The following is a 17,989-nucleotide window of genomic DNA, read 5'->3' on the forward strand; positions in this document are numbered from 1 at the left end:
TGGATGTTAAAATACAAAATTAATGAATTTGTCATCTGACTAAATCAATAAATTACAATGAGTTTTAAAAGTGTTATTGACAACTTAGCTTGACAATTACATGTACATCCTCCTAATTACCTCAACTGCACAGGTTTTATTATTCCTTTTGCAAGTTACACTTGACGCCAATGGACAGAATGATCAACTTCAGTTCTATAGTATGATAGGGGTCCCTGGTATCTACAATTCTGGACAGACTTGTTGGAACACTTGGAAATAGCTATACAATCTCCAGCCCCCTCTCCCACTCCCCCGGTCAATGTTGTCCAGCTGGAACACAGACCGTGCGCACAGACCCAACACTGAAAAGGGGGTCTGGAAGCCAACCGAGATTTGTCCAGGATTGTAGCAGTTGAAGATGTGGCAAACTTGAAACTTTGTTGAGATGAAGCTTGTTTGATGACCTAGAGTCATAACTATGGGTATCATTATTCCTTACAAAAGGAACTTTTACATTTTGAGGCAGACAGTTTTTTCAAAATTATACATAAGAGCACACAAATGCTATTTATAAAGATAATATACAGATAAAATTGAATTTAACAATACGGTTTTCGGATGCTGGTCGGGCGGAACCCCCTTTGGGGTCCGGTGAGGGAGGTGCTTAATCTAACATCGCAAGATTGACTAATCATGTCGCTGATTGGCCGGAAGGCTGACTAACAACCAATTAGGTCAAGCGTACAATCGGACCTTTGGCTCATCTTCTATTGGTTACATGCCTCCGCTGGGGTTGCATCATGCTAAAATACTCTCTCAAGATTTAGCCGGAATAGACACCCGCGCAGCCCATTTTGAGAGGCAGACATAACTCCCTGGTCATGGGAAACACAGAAAGGAAGCAGACGGCACAGGAGGCCCCTGCTAAGTGGAAAAATCGGTTGGTACGTGGCCAAACACAACCCGAGTCTTGAGCCATCCAGAACCTTCTTGCCGCGCTGTTGCCGCTCAACCATGGTCAAGTTCACAGATCGTATAGCACCGCCAAGCGGCGCAAGATGGCGAACTTCACTGTGAATACACGTAAAATGTTGTAATCGCATGGGCGCCATTTGAGCAAGCGATACGCCTGCACAATGCACATTAATGCACAGGTGCCGCGGCAGCCACGTGCACCTGGTGAGCCTACACCTAGGCATTACCGTAAACCGCGCAGGCGTATCACCTGCTCAAATGGTCCCATGGTAATTACATTTTTTGGGCAAATTATCCATCTTGTGCCTTCGATGCTATACGATCTTTGGTCAAGTTGGAGAGCACCCTCATTTGGCCAACTTTGTTGACTCTGGCATAACCAGCAGCAGTGTGTTGACTTCATCTTCAGCGGAGCTCTGTAGTTTGCGTCAACAGGCCCTGCCAATTGCCAACACCATGGTGTCATCATTGGCACTGTGCATAGAGAACTACTCGCTGGGCACCCGGTTCACACTAGCAACCATTTGGGGACCAGCAACACAGCAGTAACATGCACACATGTCGGCAACACAAGTACATCGGTACCACTATCAGTCTCACTCCAGGCAAGCCAGGCGGCTCTGATGGAACTTACACATGCTACAGTCAGTGCAGTTACCAGCTTGGTAGCCCGACCTGGTGGGGGACTTCAGTCTATTGCTCAGCACGTTGGTAGAATTGAGAGCATGAGAAAACATCCAGCTTCATTAGGAGCTGTCATCGGTCCTCCTGCAAAAGTCTACACCATTCCCAAAGCCAGTCCTCCTATTGTCAGCGCCACAGTTGCTAGTCTCCCAGTCATGCCAATACAGGCCAGCCAACCGCTGATGTCTCTCCCGGGTGGGTATAGGACTGTCAGTGCTTACTTTGGTGGCACCAGAAACCCAGTAGTTTTTCATAATAATACCGTTCAGCCCAACCAGGCCGGCACCAAAGAATCTAGGGGGGTTTCAGTTTCAACCTAATATACATGTATGTCAGGTGGTGGGGCCCCCCTCATATCTGTATGTGATCCCTTGGGCAGTGGCCTGCCAACTGGCACGAAAGAAAAGATGATTAGAAGCAAGTTCTTGGAGCTTGAAACTCTGCTTGATCGCAAATCCCCAACCAGTTCCACTCCTAATTTAACATTTACTAGAGATAACAATGGGCAGCTCCAAGTCATTGACACAAAGAAAAAGGCTCAGATTGCCTCAATTCTTGCGTGGACTGACACCCTTCTCGTTTACGCATTGGTATTCTTAAGCGTACACCAGAGCAGGAGTCGGGAGCTTTTGAAGTACATGGACATGCATGTCATCAGAACAGCAGCGGTGCGCTTTCCCGGCCGGGGTTGGATCGAATATGATAGACAGTTCAACGTGCCAGCACTTGCACCCAACTCGGTCATGGGCAGTAATCATTGCCATTATCTGTAAGCAGACTTCGCGATGTACATGTAGCTCTATCATGCGTTTAGTCCGTTACTTTGTGCTGTGCTACCTCGGCGATAATGTGGCATTCAAAGCCCAGCATATTCCAGGTGTACATAATGAGATTGCAGATGCTCTTTCCTGTTCACAGGCTCGCTCCGTCAGCAGCTCCACAGGGGATACCAGTCCCAGCATTTCTTTTGGAAGCTGTAGATAGAGAAGCCAGGCGCCAACACACAGCATTAATGGCTAAGAGTATGTGGACAAAGTATTTGAGGGGGGCTTACACAATTCCAGTATTTTCTGCAGCAAGCAGGGCTTTCGTTAATTTGGCTGGCTTAAAAAAATTCCCTAATTTTGTTAATTGCCTATCTCTCTCTTGCCGGCTCTGCCCCTGCTACTTGTGGACCAGGAAGTGGTCCATGGGTTCAGGTAAACTGTGCACGTTAGGCATGGTGGTGCCTACCCAAGGGTAAAAAGTGATATATACCCCTCCCCGGGTCCCTACCCAGCCCCACCTCAACCTCACTCAACCCCACCTCAACCTCACTCAACCCAACCAAACCCCATGTGATATTGTCTTAAACAAATATAATTTTCATAAATAAAACGATGACAACCAAAACATATATTGTAGCTGAGGACCACAAATTGCTTAATCAAAACTGTAAAGACCCAAACGTTTATATGGACCTTTTGACCCAAAGAATCTTGTTATAGGAGAACCTATAACAAAAAAGAATTGTTATGTAGCGCAATGTTTTTCACCCATATATTATCGTTACAAAGACGAAAAATGCAAACTTTCATTATGATGCTTGAAACATTATTCTATAATGTCCCACTTACCTACACATATGAATTTGGAAACCCAGAAAAATCACACAAACCATCGGATATAACTGGTTGTCATATACATGTATGTTATTACCTGAAACAAGTAATAAAAGCCCTAGATGACATTAATTATGAAGCATTCAAATTTATTTATTATTTTATTTAACATTTTTTATTGTTGATACATTTGTCATATTGCCGGTGGTATTTGCCCGCAATTGGCCAGTTTTTCACTGGGACTTTTCATTCTGTACAGCATCCACAAGATAAAGCTACATGTACATGTACCTGTACATGTATCAGGAATAACCACATGTATCAATACTACAGTACGTGTGTTAATCATCTCTACATGTACCTGTACTGCATCTGCAAGATAAAGCTATCAGGAATTGTTACATACATGTAAAATAACCACATCAATATTATTCATCATCACGACATGTACCGGTACTTGTGAGCCTACGGTGGCCAGATGGGTGGGGCATGCTTCCTTCCACTGATGAATTCTACTTCTCGCTTGGTACATGTATGCTTGCCTCATGACATCCTTCAGGCTTCATTTCTTCTCGATGTCAGCAGCGGAAAGATCTCACATGATATATATACCACAACTCGCAAGGTTAGACGTGGCTCTTTGCAATATGGCCCGACGCTCGGGTCTGTACATGTATATACATGTATGACTTTGCCTAGCATGTGTCTTGGCTTGTCAGAAGGAGACTTGGATCTTCCAGAGCGGTGCAGATTCTCTGTCTCTGTATGGTTCCAAGCCACACCCTTCAGCCAGAATTTCCTTGATCTTCTCATATGGATATGAAGGGGACTCACCAGGAAGCTCCAGGATGCCACCAAAACCCAAATTACAACTTCTGGAGTATCACCCCAGATCCTCAGCGATGTTTCTTCAAGTTGACTGATTTCTGTTGGGCTTCTTCAATTCTTGAGAAAAGGCTCATCATTTTAGATTTAGGACTTTGTTTTCAGCTTGTTGTCATGTTGGAAATAAGCAAACCAATCCAGACAGATTTATAAATGTACCATAAGCACCGCTCACAGCTCAAAAATCGTGTGGTGTGTCAGGTTTGTTTTTGTCTTTTATGGCTGTGTAATCCAATTTGTTTATTTTTCACTGGTCATTTGCTGTTAATACAACTGCTGCATGGCCCACCCAGCAAGGACACTAATCAAACCTGCCAAAACTGATAATTTAAAGGACTTGAGAAAGTATAGCTTTAATGATAACACTCGTTTGCGTGCTGCTTCATGGTTACACTTGCAGATTGTGTACCCGAAAGTGGCGCGAACTCAACTGTCGGGCACTTCAAATTTTTGCTTTTATTGTTTGTGTAAGGAGTAACACATGTACTTTACTTGCAATTTCACAAAAGGAGAAATTCAATCAAACTCCAACAATTCTCATTCATAAATGTTGATTTCATATACCTGCTACAAAGTTTGGGCCCGATTTGCAAAATGAACTCTTTTAAATGCGCCCCAAAATATGTTTTACAAGTTTTAGTTTGGTAAGTGAGTGGAGTTAATAATGAATTACTAGAATTGATACATTTTTATTTTACTTCTAAAATTTGTTGTGGAATTTTCTGAGATTTTTGATAATAATGGTCGTGCCATTAGCTCTTCATCCAGTTTCTGATTCAGGGCACTAGGTGAAGAGCAAATTCACACCAGGCCAATTTACCACACGCCTTAAATATTGAAAACTGAAGTACATGTAAAATGTATACTGCACTAGTCTTACATGCATCCTTCGGTTCACGACAAACATGTACATCACGTGCCAAAGGTTCCACTTTTGGCTTGATGCCCCCCCTCCCAGTTTCTGGTCAGGCAAGGGGCCTGCAAACCTGGGAAAAAGACGCTCACAAGAAATCCATCTACATGTACGTACATAAGGCATATGTACATGTACATGTACAGTAATAAGGCAATTCTGTGGTAACGGAATTACATGTACATTTCAGAACAAAACTGACTGTGACATGTGTATTTTCCCTGTTATGAATCAGTCTTATGACCTTCCTGATTGCAAACACTTTAATAAGGTCCGGTTATAGCCCTACCATCAAACCAGGAATAAAATATTGAAACATCCTAGATGTACATGTAGAAAGGTCCAAGGCCCAGAATGTTTCAGTAATGGAATTACGTCAGTAAATGAAGCATTTTTTCTATCATAATTTTTAAAACAAATTCTATGAAATCTATAACATAGAGGCCACAGGTACATGTACCCATTTATCTTTTACCTACAGCTTCAACTTTATTGTAGCAGCAGTTTTAAGGTATTAATACTGGTACATACATGTACAAACATTACATACTCCGTCATTGGCACTTCTCAAGGTACACGCACATTTCACATGTGTAATTCCGTTACCTTTTTTGTAATTCCGTTACCACTTGAACAGCAATCTTTCTACTTTTTTTAACTTGGTATGTTTTTCAGCTTTAATTAACATAAACCATAATACATAAACATAAACCACAATACAATGCATCTGTATGCCTATCTGAAAGCTTTTACAATTTTTACACCTGCATGTTGTGACGGAAAGTGTATAGGACTAGAGCTAGTCTAATTTTATTAATGAGTTGCAGTGCACGTACCTGATTGGCTAGTGACTTGGTAACGTGTGCTGGCTAGGCATAGCGTAGCGCGCTGTGTGCACATGGTTGTGCTACCGCAGCGAGTACTGCGATCGCATTATAGGTGGTTGCGTGTTGGACTTTGCAGAGTGAAGTTGGTGAGTTGGCACGGAGCTAAGGCATTGTCAGCGCTGTGCAAAGCGTTGCGTGGTGCTGATGCGTTGCAAGTACGTGATTGTATACATGTAGACTGTACGTGGCTGACTAGTGTGTGTAGCTGACGCGTTGCAAGTACAAAGCTGTGAGAGCTGTACGTTGCTGACGCTGGCTCGCATGCACGTTAGGTGAAGCTCGTACGAAGTTGTACAAGTTGAACGTTGCTGACGCAGTGTGCATTGTTGATGCAGTGCATGTAGTGTGCATAGTTTACACAGCGGTGTACATTGTTTACACAGAGGTGCGTTGCTTATGCAGTGGTGCATTGCTGACGCAGTGTGACTTTGTTGATGCACTGTGTGTGGTTGATGCACAGTGAATGGCTGATGCGCATGGTGCATAGTTGATGCATTGGCGTATTGCTGCTGCGGCCCTACGCTAAATTAGTGCTCAATCCAATTAAGTAAATACACAGGCAACCAAACCAATCTCCCAATCACTTCACTGTAAATTTCATTTGTTGATTTGTGTTGATTATTGTTGAATAAATTGAACGTCCTGTACCGACAGTTCTTCTGTCAAGGATTACTTTCTTTCCAGGTTGATTGTGTAATTTAACAGAGACTAATTAACACTCGGTCACAATCGGCAGTATATTTCCTCCAAAACGGTCCCGCACCCTTTGCCTTGAGGTCGCTCTGTGTGGTCTCTCGTCTGGGGAAAAGCCTTAGGTTGGGAAGATCGACTCTGCCACTAATAGTGCTTGGTTTGATCCCATCAACTCAGGGTAGGCCCGGGGATGCCCACCACAATGTACATGTACATGAGCAACAAGGGTGTATTGGAAAAGAACATGAAATTTCCAACTTCTGAACCCCGAGTTGTGATCAGAAACAATGCAGTTGCTTCAAATACATTTGCCAGCTTCAAACTGCTTCCTTCAGTTTGTGGGGTAGGACTTGTTCCATGTATCCAACGGCATACATGTACATTAAACATGGTAACGGAATTACACAAACTGAATTCACTGAATAACCTATATGTAATGTGCTGTGAAATCACAATATAATTGTCCATACATGTGCATGTGTCAATGCAGTAACATGTACATGTACATGTATGTATTATTACAATGAGGAACTGCAATGCAGTCAACTACAATGCAGACATCTAGAGTGATTTCACCTCAACCATATAAGCTACATGTACATGTACATGTACACATGTACAGTGTATGTATGTGTACATGTACAGTGTAAGTGTAGTTAACAACAGTTGGACTGACCATATTCGAATGCAAGGTAGTTGACCATTTCTAGTCAACCATGTGGAACCAACCTCTGGGGCATGGTCCAAAGGTAAAATCTCAGTAGTAGAAAAATAAGACTTCCAAAAGTAAACCGACAAAATGTAAAGAAAAAAAATTGCCTCAAATATTTTTAACAAATCTTCACATGTTTATTGAAAAACACAAACACATTTTTATTTATAGCTTGGCGTGTACGCACCAATCTTGACTTTTGGCTGTTAAAACAAATGCATCTAAACCTGTTCATTGAAGACCAATACAACACTAAACAACTCTGTAAATGTTCAGTCCTTTTGTCCAACTTGTCTTTCATTTTAACATGTCTTTGAACAGTGGATACATGTACTAACGGTTGCTGGAAATTTTAAAATGGCGGCCATCTTTAAAAACAATACAAAATAAAAAGCCCCACTTCCTTTCTTTTTTCAAAAATCTGGACGAGAAACATGGTTTTTTTACTTTGCCTCATTTCAAAAACATTTTTTGGCTCCGTGCCAGGTGTACATTTACTGACAATGCACAGTAAATTTAATTTTCATTCCATCAGCTTTAAAATTTGCCATTTTTCTCAATTCCCATACGGAACTGCCCAACAGACTTTGTCTACCGGTAGGTACATGTACATGTACGTACATGTACATGTACCGGTACATGTACAGGCTGCAATTGACTCCTCCATAACAAATGCCTTGATAACAGCATCTGTGATTCATGCGGTACTACTGAAGATTTTCAGTAGCATTTCATGCTTGAGTGTAAAAAGTTCACTCTTCATACACAGTCTCTCAAAAAGACACTTGACTTGACAGATAATCAAATGACCCTCACACATTTCCTGTGACAATATTAAACAACTTTGTTCAAATCCAAAGTTCTGTTCAGTCAAGTGCTGATGAAATGAAGAGCTATCTGAATGTGTCTATAAGATGTTGTTCTTGGCAATTAAAAAGAGTCGGTTGGTTTAACTGCTTTGGAAAAGGAGCTACCGGTATTTACAAAAGAGTGCCTTAAATCAGTACATGTAATTGTTCAAATAAGTTACAGGATTGAAATTGTGATTAAAATCAGTGATTTAAACCATCATGATTTAAATCAGCCAACCCTACGACAAAGCACAGTTTAACACATCAGAAGCATGATTTTGCAGGGTTGGTTTTGATGCACAAGCAGAAAAAGTACATCCCTATGAGGTCATTTGAACTGTTATCCACAAATTTCTCAAGATGAGAAAGACAAGTTTGATGAGTGGGGAACAAAGGAACATTGTGCAATTGACCAAAAATATAATAAATTAAAACTTTTCCCTCTTATTTTTGTGACTGAGACAAAGGGAAAATAAATTTTCAGGACTAATTAATGAAACTCAAATACTTTCATTGATGAACTGTGATGAAAATCCTACACTGCCCAGGAATGGAAATAAACTTACCAATTTTTGGATGCATACTGTACATTGTAACTCTTCTTTTAATCAGTTAGTGATGTAATCTTGAAAGGTTGATGGCAAAGAGATGAATAAGTACTGGTAGGAAAAGGCTGGATGTTAACTTGTTAACAGCTGTCTAGGTAGAAAATGGAAAATTACAGTGGATTCAATTATTTACTCAAAAAAATAATTTACCAAGATTTTGTAATCAAAAAGGCTGATCAATAAAGACCACTGGTTGTAACAGAAGTCTGAAGACAAAATGGTTGGCAACCAAGTCAAGACTCAACCCAAAAAGACCACAGGAATCATAGAATTTTTAGCAAAGATACCAATTTCTCAGTGCCTGCACTTCCTAAGGGCCACAAGTTGTACATCTTCTTGGGGAGGTACTAGGTACATGTACAGTACCATATTTTAGGTTATTTATGGTTGGACAAAGCTCACAGCAGAATTACAGTTTTTCCATAGTTTATAACTAAAGTCTTCCACACAAAAAAGCAATTACTGGTTTAAATAGAGTCAATTAAAGTGCAACACTCCGATTTGTTATGTTTTCTGATCATTTCCAACAATACAACAAAAGTCACATACATGTACAGGTAGGCCTACTACTCTTCTGGTGGTCCAGACACAATTACTAGGCATGCACATCAGATACATGTAGTGTATGGTCTAACCACATTTGTCTTGATACAATATCTTGGTAATGAAGAAGCGGTTTCAAAGGAATCCATCCCTTCTCTTGGTAATTCTAAGAAACAGCCCACCCGTCCATATGTGAGAACATGTCCCTCAGAGCTGAAAGACCTAGCCAAGAAAGCAGGTACAGTACACAGAAATCCTCAACAGATGTACAGGGATTTAATGTCCACAAATGTGCCCTCTTTCAACATGCCAGTGCTGCACTAAAAAGGATACTGCACAGGTGAGGAACAAAGTGAAATTTGAGAAATTAAAGGGCCGGCTGTCTTATAATGAAATACACAATGTGTACGAACTTAACTTGGTGATTTCATACACCAGTTCCTGATGCTTCCTGAATTGGTTCTTTGCATTGGTTTGCAAGAACTTCTCAATGAACTTAATAGATTAAGCACATGTGAGGATACACTTGTAGTCTCATACCGTGTGACACCACATTCAACTTGAGTGACTTTTATGTTGCTGCACTTACTATGAAACATGGCTCTTTTGCCAGTGAACCACTGATTCCAGTAGCTGTCTTGATACATGAAAAAAATTGGAAGCAAATCGCAGGGTTTCTTTGAGGTTGTCAAGACGCAATGCCCTCACTTACGCAAAGGTGAGCCCGTCATTGTAACCAATTGCGAAAAGAGTATTGTCAATGCCTTGCAATGCAAATGACCCTGGGCTAATAGCATGTGCTGCTGGAACCACATCCTCTTTGATGTCAAATTCTGGATCACTAAAACATGGAGGGAAAGCAACTTCTTCTGTCTAACACCAAAGAAAAATACTTTCAGGTTTGTGGTACTGAAGGTACAGTTGAGGCATTTATCAATTATCTTGACCTCAAGATTGAAACTGCAATAATGTCGTCCGCGGCAAGTGGGTTCTAGAACGGCTGGGGGGGTATACAGAGGATTCTGGCATGACAACAAACCAAAGCCAGAGCTTTAACGCAGTAATGAAACGTGTACTAGTATGCAAGGAAGTCAGTCAAGACAATATTGTGTTGATTTTGTTCTATCTCCAAAACTACTACTACAATGAAATCCTGCGCTGGTTTTGTTCCTTAGGTAAAAACTTTTGCTTGAAGAAAATAATAGAGCAGTGAGCTCAAACGCAGTGATCCCAACACGGTATTTCCATACACGGAAAACAATCCAGACACGGTTGTTGAAGCCATGACGGACACCAAACTGACTCGAGCACGAAATCCCACCCACAGCAGCAGCTTCAAGAGCCAGCTACATGTACATGTAAATGTAAGTCTGGCCAAGATGGTCATCCAAAACAAAAAATCACGTGTGTTGCTGGGCAGAGTGTTTTCCTAGTGCAGGGGAGCAAAGGGAAATTTCTATTCTGTAACGCTTTTCCCCAAAGAATCATGCCCTTTCCTCTAAAAGGGTACTGTATCTGTTACCATGATCACATGCTGCCTGCCGGTATCTGTCAGATTGGCTCCTGAGGTAACCGATACAAGACATATCAATTTGTCTAGATTAAGGAGGTCAAAGCACCAAAAGAAGAGATCTGGTCATAAAAAGCCCAGAATTGATGACCTGGATGTCAGTTGTGCCCCTGACTCGATAGAACCAACTATATGTATGATGGAGGACACATGGAATATGGATGATTTTTCTCCACCATCCCCACCACCATGCCCTCCCAATCCACCATCTCCACTTGCCGATCACTTCACTTCTTTGACAACATCAACACCAAGTGTTAAATCAGAGTCTTGGATTGACCATGATACAGGTCCCACTCAAACAACACTGGGCAATTTCAAGTAAATTCCACTGACTTGGCTTCGCTGTTGCCCTCAGGCTGGTTAACAGAAGCCATTATTTTGGCATTTACAAACAAGTGTCACCTTCAGCAACAGTCTCCTGACAGCTCTGTCACATTCCTTGTTGCAGATTCCCATGCGTTTCTCACATGGGAAGAGGGTAAAGTAGAACTTGTCATAAAGTGGGCCCTTGCTCATTGCATCTTTGAGAAAGATGTCTGGCTTTGGCCTGTGATAGTCCACGGTAACCACTGGATACTGTTGGTCATAATAAGAAAATTGCGACAGTTGGTTATCGTGGACTTCTTGCATGGAGAAAATATGCAATCTGCAGTCTCATTCATAAACATGTACAGGACTCTTCTTATTGTAACATATAAAAAATCCTTTCCCGTGTCAGATTGGCATGGTTTTGTGCCGACTGATGTACCCCGCCAGAAAAATGGAAACGATTGTGGTGTCTTTGTATGTGTCGCAGCACATGCGATAGTTAGCGGCAATTACCAGAAGTATTCACAAGCTGAAATGCAAAGAGTGCAGAACTGGATCCCTAAAAATTTAATTTGAACAGATTTGCAGAGCTTGTAGAAGAGGCAGTTGTTACTACATACTACTGGCGTACATATATATCTCGCCAACCCCCAAATAGGGGCGACACCATGACCTACTTGGTGAATATCAGAAATAGTTCGATAGAGGCAACATGGTCCACTTGTTACATCACTGATGATTCTAACAAACCACAAGAATCCAAAGAGATGTTGTTCTGCGAGGGATGTCTCGATTGGCTCCATATTGAGTGTGTTTCAAAGGTTGGAATACGTGGTCAGCTGCTGGATGCCAGTCACTGACAGTGTCTGCAATGCAGCCTCAAAGAAGAGCTGTGAGACTTGGCCTTCGAATCTCACAGTCCAGTAGTAGGAATTTCTGCATGTACATGTAGATCCATGGTGTCGCAAGCACTTTCACAGGGAAAATGCCCATTTTAAGGAAAAAGGGGACAGCAATCACCTTGCCCCCCTCTGCGACGCAAATGCCCAGACTTGATGTTGTCGATGTTGAAAGGATTTAAAGCAAATTCAGTGTGATGCATCTGCATTGACTGAAGTCTGTTTTCGAGCTCAATCATGTCAATGCAGAAGCTGATTTTGTTAGTTCTTTTGTTCAAAAAAAGTTATCAAAGAACTCATTGTTAAAATGTTGATGTGAAATTTGAAATGACAGGTGATTTAATTTTCATGCAAACAGATGTTAACATACCAGAAGATCCTTCAAAGATGCTTGTGTTATCTCACAGGCTAATTCCCTAATCACCTCCGGTACATGTACATGTATCATATACATGTAACTACTAATTAATTGCCTCTGTCACCAATACAAATAATTCAACAGTGTACTTTGACATTATGACTTACATGTACATGTACATGTACCATATTTGTAAAATGAAATCACTTTATAATTACAGTTATCAAGTATAAAATTTGCTTATTTCTCTTCAAAGAAAAATTAGGATGTGTTCAGTTAAAAATTTGCCAAGTGTGTATCTTGAATTGTGAACATTAGATTCCTTATACATCATCTTTTGGAATCATTCAATGATCAACACTGATTGACAAGGAGCTCCACAGCAAGCTTCACGTTCAGTTTTATACATGTAGCTATAAGCTAACATAATTCACTCTGTTGTGAGCAAGAGTTCCAATGAAAGAAATAAATGAGGTTAATATCACACAAGCAGCTTTTTAGTACTTCCTGAGTCTCTCATCTTTGTTGATCCCCAGTTACCACTTTACATCTCTACTGCTAAGGTAGGTCTTGTATGACATTTTGTCTGTACAACAAAAGTTGCCATGATTTATTGGTTTGGTTTTTCTTCCAATTAATGCATTTTGTATAGGTAGTCCTTAGCTCAGCCTTAGGTTGGACGTTGTCTTCATTTACCACTTACATTGCTTCCAGAACTGTAAGGTTTATACAAATCTTACAGTTCTTAAAGAGGGTATAATACCCATATCCAAGTTAAGACATTTCCTATTTTGACGTCACACAAAACTGTCCTTTTTCAACTGAATATTGGGGAAGTTTCACTGTAAAGGTTGCAAAAGTCTCATGAGGGGTCAAAAATGAAACTTGTTATATCAATAAACCATGTTTGGCTAAAGAGTATGAATAAAGGTAAAAGAAAATGTTAATTTCAAGGCTTAAACCTTTTCCTGTTTTAATTTCAAGACACCTTGCACATGTTAACGTGTTGATAAATTCATTCGTTGAGCTCATTTGGCATTTCATAAACTTTTTCAGCTGAAGGTATATATCATAAACTGCTATTTCCACATTCCAGCCATGTTTGGGGTTGCTTTAAATTGGTTGACAGCAACCATAATAGTCATGTCTTCAACACTAATGCAAGTTATGCAGTAAAAAACAACACATATTTTCTGATATTTTGGGAAAATTAAGTTTTTACTCTCTTTTTTCTTAAAACACCACCTGTCATTTCAGCTAATTCAGAAAATCACGCACCCTGCTCAGTATATTCTCCTTTGTCCAAGGGCTACATACATGTATGGGAGAACAGCTGTCAAAGAATTGCTTTCCTAGGTTAATCCATTCAAGAGTTATGGTGGCCTCTCTTGATGCCATGAAAACGGTTCATTTTATTCAGGAAAGGACTCAATTTTAACATAATGATATCTTCCATCAAGTTTGATCTTATAAAGCAACATTTTGAGACATTTATCATAAAGCTACATGTAATTAGTTGGACAGACACGACCAGTATAATCACTTGAACATGTTTTGCTATGAAGTGCAAAAAAAACCTGGTAAACATGTGTGATATGGTCCACATACCGGTACACGTACATGTAATTACATGTCCATGTACACGTATGTTAATACACACGTATAAATCCACAAACTACACAAACAGAAATAACAAAAGCACAGTAGACTAAAGTATGTGTTCAAGAATAATGGTTTTAAGAAGTGGGGAGTTATATATTTGTGAGGCAGGTAATTTTGTACCTTGTTATGCTCTACATGTAACGGTAGCTGTTGTGCACGCATGTTCAGGAATGGACACAATATTTAACAAGGTGTACATGTAGAATGGGGTCATCATCAAATAAAAAGTGATGCGAAAGAAAAAAATTTTTCTCACTTGTATTTGATAAGAGGAATATTGAAACGATCTAAATTTCAAAAGAACTTTTAAATTAAACAATTTTTTATTTAGGCTTCAGTCTCCTAAATATGGATGAAATTTGTGGTCAAAAAGGAAGGGCAGGGGTACAAATCACAAACTTAGACAGAAACTGAAGCTCATTCATATGATTTTACTTTATCTGCATACATTAGGTAGCTTTTCCAGTCTATTTGATAAAATATCAAATTTTTTCCAAATACTTTTCGTATTTTCCAGGTTTTCATCGTGGAACACCCTCAAAACATGTCAAGCGAGTCACAAAATGTGACTTTTTTTTTAAATTACTAAAAAACTAGACAGGGATTCAGCTAGTGTTTGATATTTAAAAAAAATCAAATAGTAGTGGTCTATCAATAAAAACATGAATATTCTTATTTGCTTTGCATTCCTTGAAGAAAAACTCTTTCAAGAGTGTCACGCGAGTCACACGCCAGGAATTGAAATTGAGTGTAAAAGCACTGTGAAAACACGAAATTGATATCAGTTAATGAAATTAAAGATTTTTACCCCAAAAATGATGCTGGAGTGATACATGTATACTCCTCTACAACTACATCATTAATTGCAGCTTTTTCCTTTGGAAACTCTGTCAATTACACGTACATGTACATGAAAGTATGATGATAGGCACATGTACAATGCATGTACATGTTGGTAAGATGGGCAAGCCTATACATTGTACATGTACATTGTATTCAGGCACCCCTCCCAATTTAATGCGGTCACCCCTCCTTTGCTACATGGAAAACTCCTAGAAAATTCTGGAACACAGCACTGTTTTATCATGTGGAAGGTGGCTGTGAAATCTGCACTAAATCCACATGTGAAAGCTTGAAACAATACCACATGCATACATGCGTTACTGTATACATGTACATGCCGGATCTCTTCTAAAGGTTCATCCTACCAAGCAGATTCAGCATCATGTAGGTAGTAATAATGACAGTAAGTATGAATTTAATATGCTTGTTGAAAGTAAATTTTGAATGCCCTACAGATTTCCACCCCAACATCTGCCAAAGTAAGGGGATAATAGGAGTTTTAGCACTCTTCCATTTGGTATTGCAGGTACACCATTTTTATTAATGTAATATTATAATTGGATTTCACTCTTATTACAGTTATAATGTAAGAGTGAAAAAGCTACTGCATCACGCGAGTCACACATTTGTTTCACATGAGTCACATTTTCTTCAGGCCATTCCTCACAACAAGAGAGACTTGGCACAATGCAACCTATGCATGGATTAGGTCAAAGTATTACATGTAACTTTTTAGTTCAGTAAAAATTTACTTTAGCACACTTGTACATGTAGATTCATAGGAAATGCTTTTAGAATCAAGGGATATGAAAAATCCCCTTTTTCTATCCTGTCACACAAGTCACGTCAAAGAAACTGTGATAAAGAAAACAATAAACATTTTAAAGTGATCAAATAAAAACTTAGAGATACATTCACAATGCCTTGTCTTAATTACATGGTGATTTGAGTTGAATAAGAGCCATATTAGCAACAGTAATGCATTAAAACTCAACATTTTGTTCAAATGTCACGCGAGCCACATGTATACATGTACATGTAGATGTAATAATGAAGTAGACTGAAGTAATGACTGTGAGGGCCATCAGTAGAATGATTTACTAATCATATGATGGTAAAACCACAACTTTAAAACACTGGCACAAGTACTGATGTTGGCCTATGGTAACCCCTACAAAGAAATGCATACGCATGAATACATCAACTGTGCAGGAACAAATTATTTGCGCCATCATTTTAAAGAATATCAACCTAAGCAAGTTTACTTCTGCCATGAACTTTCAGATAAAATGGTTTAAGAACTTCTTTAAAATACAGAAATCAATTATGTTTAGAACAAAATACCCATTTGAACACTTTCCTATAATTATCACAGCATATGCCGCTACACAGTATACATGTACATGTACTTCCTCTATGGCGGTATGGATTCCATGAATTTCCTAAAGAGTAGCACCCTCATCAATTTACCAGTAACTACAAGTGTCATGAAGTTTTGATTCTGATAACTTCCAAAAACCGCTTCAAAATTGTAAAACAAGACATAAATCATCAAAGCTCAGAAAAAGGACACTCTTTTAACCCTAACCATTCTGAACCCAACAAGGTTATGCAGGATTTCAATGGTCCCTTGGGGGGTAGGGTTAACAATGTTTTAGGTGATAACTAGGAAATTTTAACACACAAATATCTACACACTAACCTAGTGTGTCACCATAACTGTACTTATATATTTCTCTCCTGAAATCTGACAAACATTCTACATGTAATTCAGTCTGACTTTGTTGTTACATGCTCTGAATTCTGGAAAGTAAGCTCTTTTAAATTCACAACCAATGAAATTGCTGTGAACACAGAGTGAAATGTTTAAACTCGTGTACATGTAGGTACAGTAGATGGTTTTAAACTTGTTTAAAAAAATGTCCTTTCCTGAACACTCTAATACCCCAAAACTTGTCTAAACCAGTAAATCTTACTGAAATTAGGACAAACTGATGCATTAATTTTGTGAATGGGCCTGTATGAAACTAAAATCAATCAATTTCTGACAAATGTTTGATTAAGTATGAATTAGATGGATAATTGATATGGGCATATATTACTCATATTATGTGGACATAATGCTCAAGTAAATGACCCCCAAAACAAAAGACTAAAATTTTCTGGCCAATTAATTGGTTTTAATTTTAAAACACAACTCTACAGACTATATAAGCATACACTTCACCAAATTTAAGTAATGAATTTTTTGTTCTTTTTTTCTACAAATAGTTCCAGTTGTCCTTCTTCCGCAAGATCTCACAGCAGGGAAAATAAAGCTTTGAAAAGAAGGCTGACTTGATGTGAATTGGGCAAAAAGTCGCCGTTGCGTTTGCACATGATAAAAATCTTTCAAAACTATATTGCATTTAACAACCTTGATGCATGTTTTTTACATTCGGTTTTATAAGTTTACACTTACTTTCATCACATTTGTTCTTTTCCATAAGGCTTTTAAATGTCTTTTTTATTCTTTCTGAATGTGTTTCTATACAAGTTTTTTAGATAACTTTTACTAACACAATATTGTTCAGTTTTGTATTTTCCAGTTTTTTTTTTTTTGCATGAACTATTTTTACATTTATGTTTTTAACAGTATCACACTTGCTTAGGGGGTTTATTGCTTAAAATTGCAAAAATAATGGTAAGACATTACAAAAAAATTGCTTTGTTAATTTACTGTTTTTAAGTAGTTAGCTATACAGAGTATATAATTCAGCACAAAACGACACAAATATGGTGAAAATCCAGCCTTGAACAGCAAAGCTACAGACTTTTAAAGTTTCACCAGAAGTGCTTTTGTTTTTATAAAATGTCTTTGGCAAACTTGGTAAAATCTGGGTCATCTTTTGTTTATTTGGGTCAGATAAACATCTAAACAAAAAGGTAAACAAATAGAAACTGGAATTACTGTGAAACGATTTGTATTTAATGTTTTTTTTGTCACTCACTGAAAGCAGATATGTATGTAC

The 17,989-nt window shown here is 39.0% G+C and overlaps 1 protein-coding gene across 10 annotated transcripts in view; it reads right to left on the reverse strand.

Moving 5' to 3' along the window:
• Window positions 1–17,989, reverse strand: part of LOC110987512 (uncharacterized) — a 32,232-nt gene that overhangs the window by 7,616 nt on the left and 6,627 nt on the right. For 9 of the 10 annotated variants that reach the window (XR_015424825.1, XR_015424824.1, XR_015424823.1 and 6 more), the window contains exon 2: window positions 8,750–8,882. The gene's annotated coding sequence lies outside the window, so the exon portion shown is untranslated. The remainder of the gene's footprint in view (window positions 1–8,749; window positions 8,883–17,989) is intronic. The other variant, XM_087134783.1, reaches the window with a different exon arrangement.

Source organism: Acanthaster planci, linkage group LG03 (genome assembly GCF_054643075.1).
Source record: "Acanthaster planci isolate LZ-2023a linkage group LG03, COTS_SCS, whole genome shotgun sequence".
NCBI lineage: Eukaryota > Metazoa > Echinodermata > Asteroidea > Valvatida > Acanthasteridae > Acanthaster > Acanthaster planci.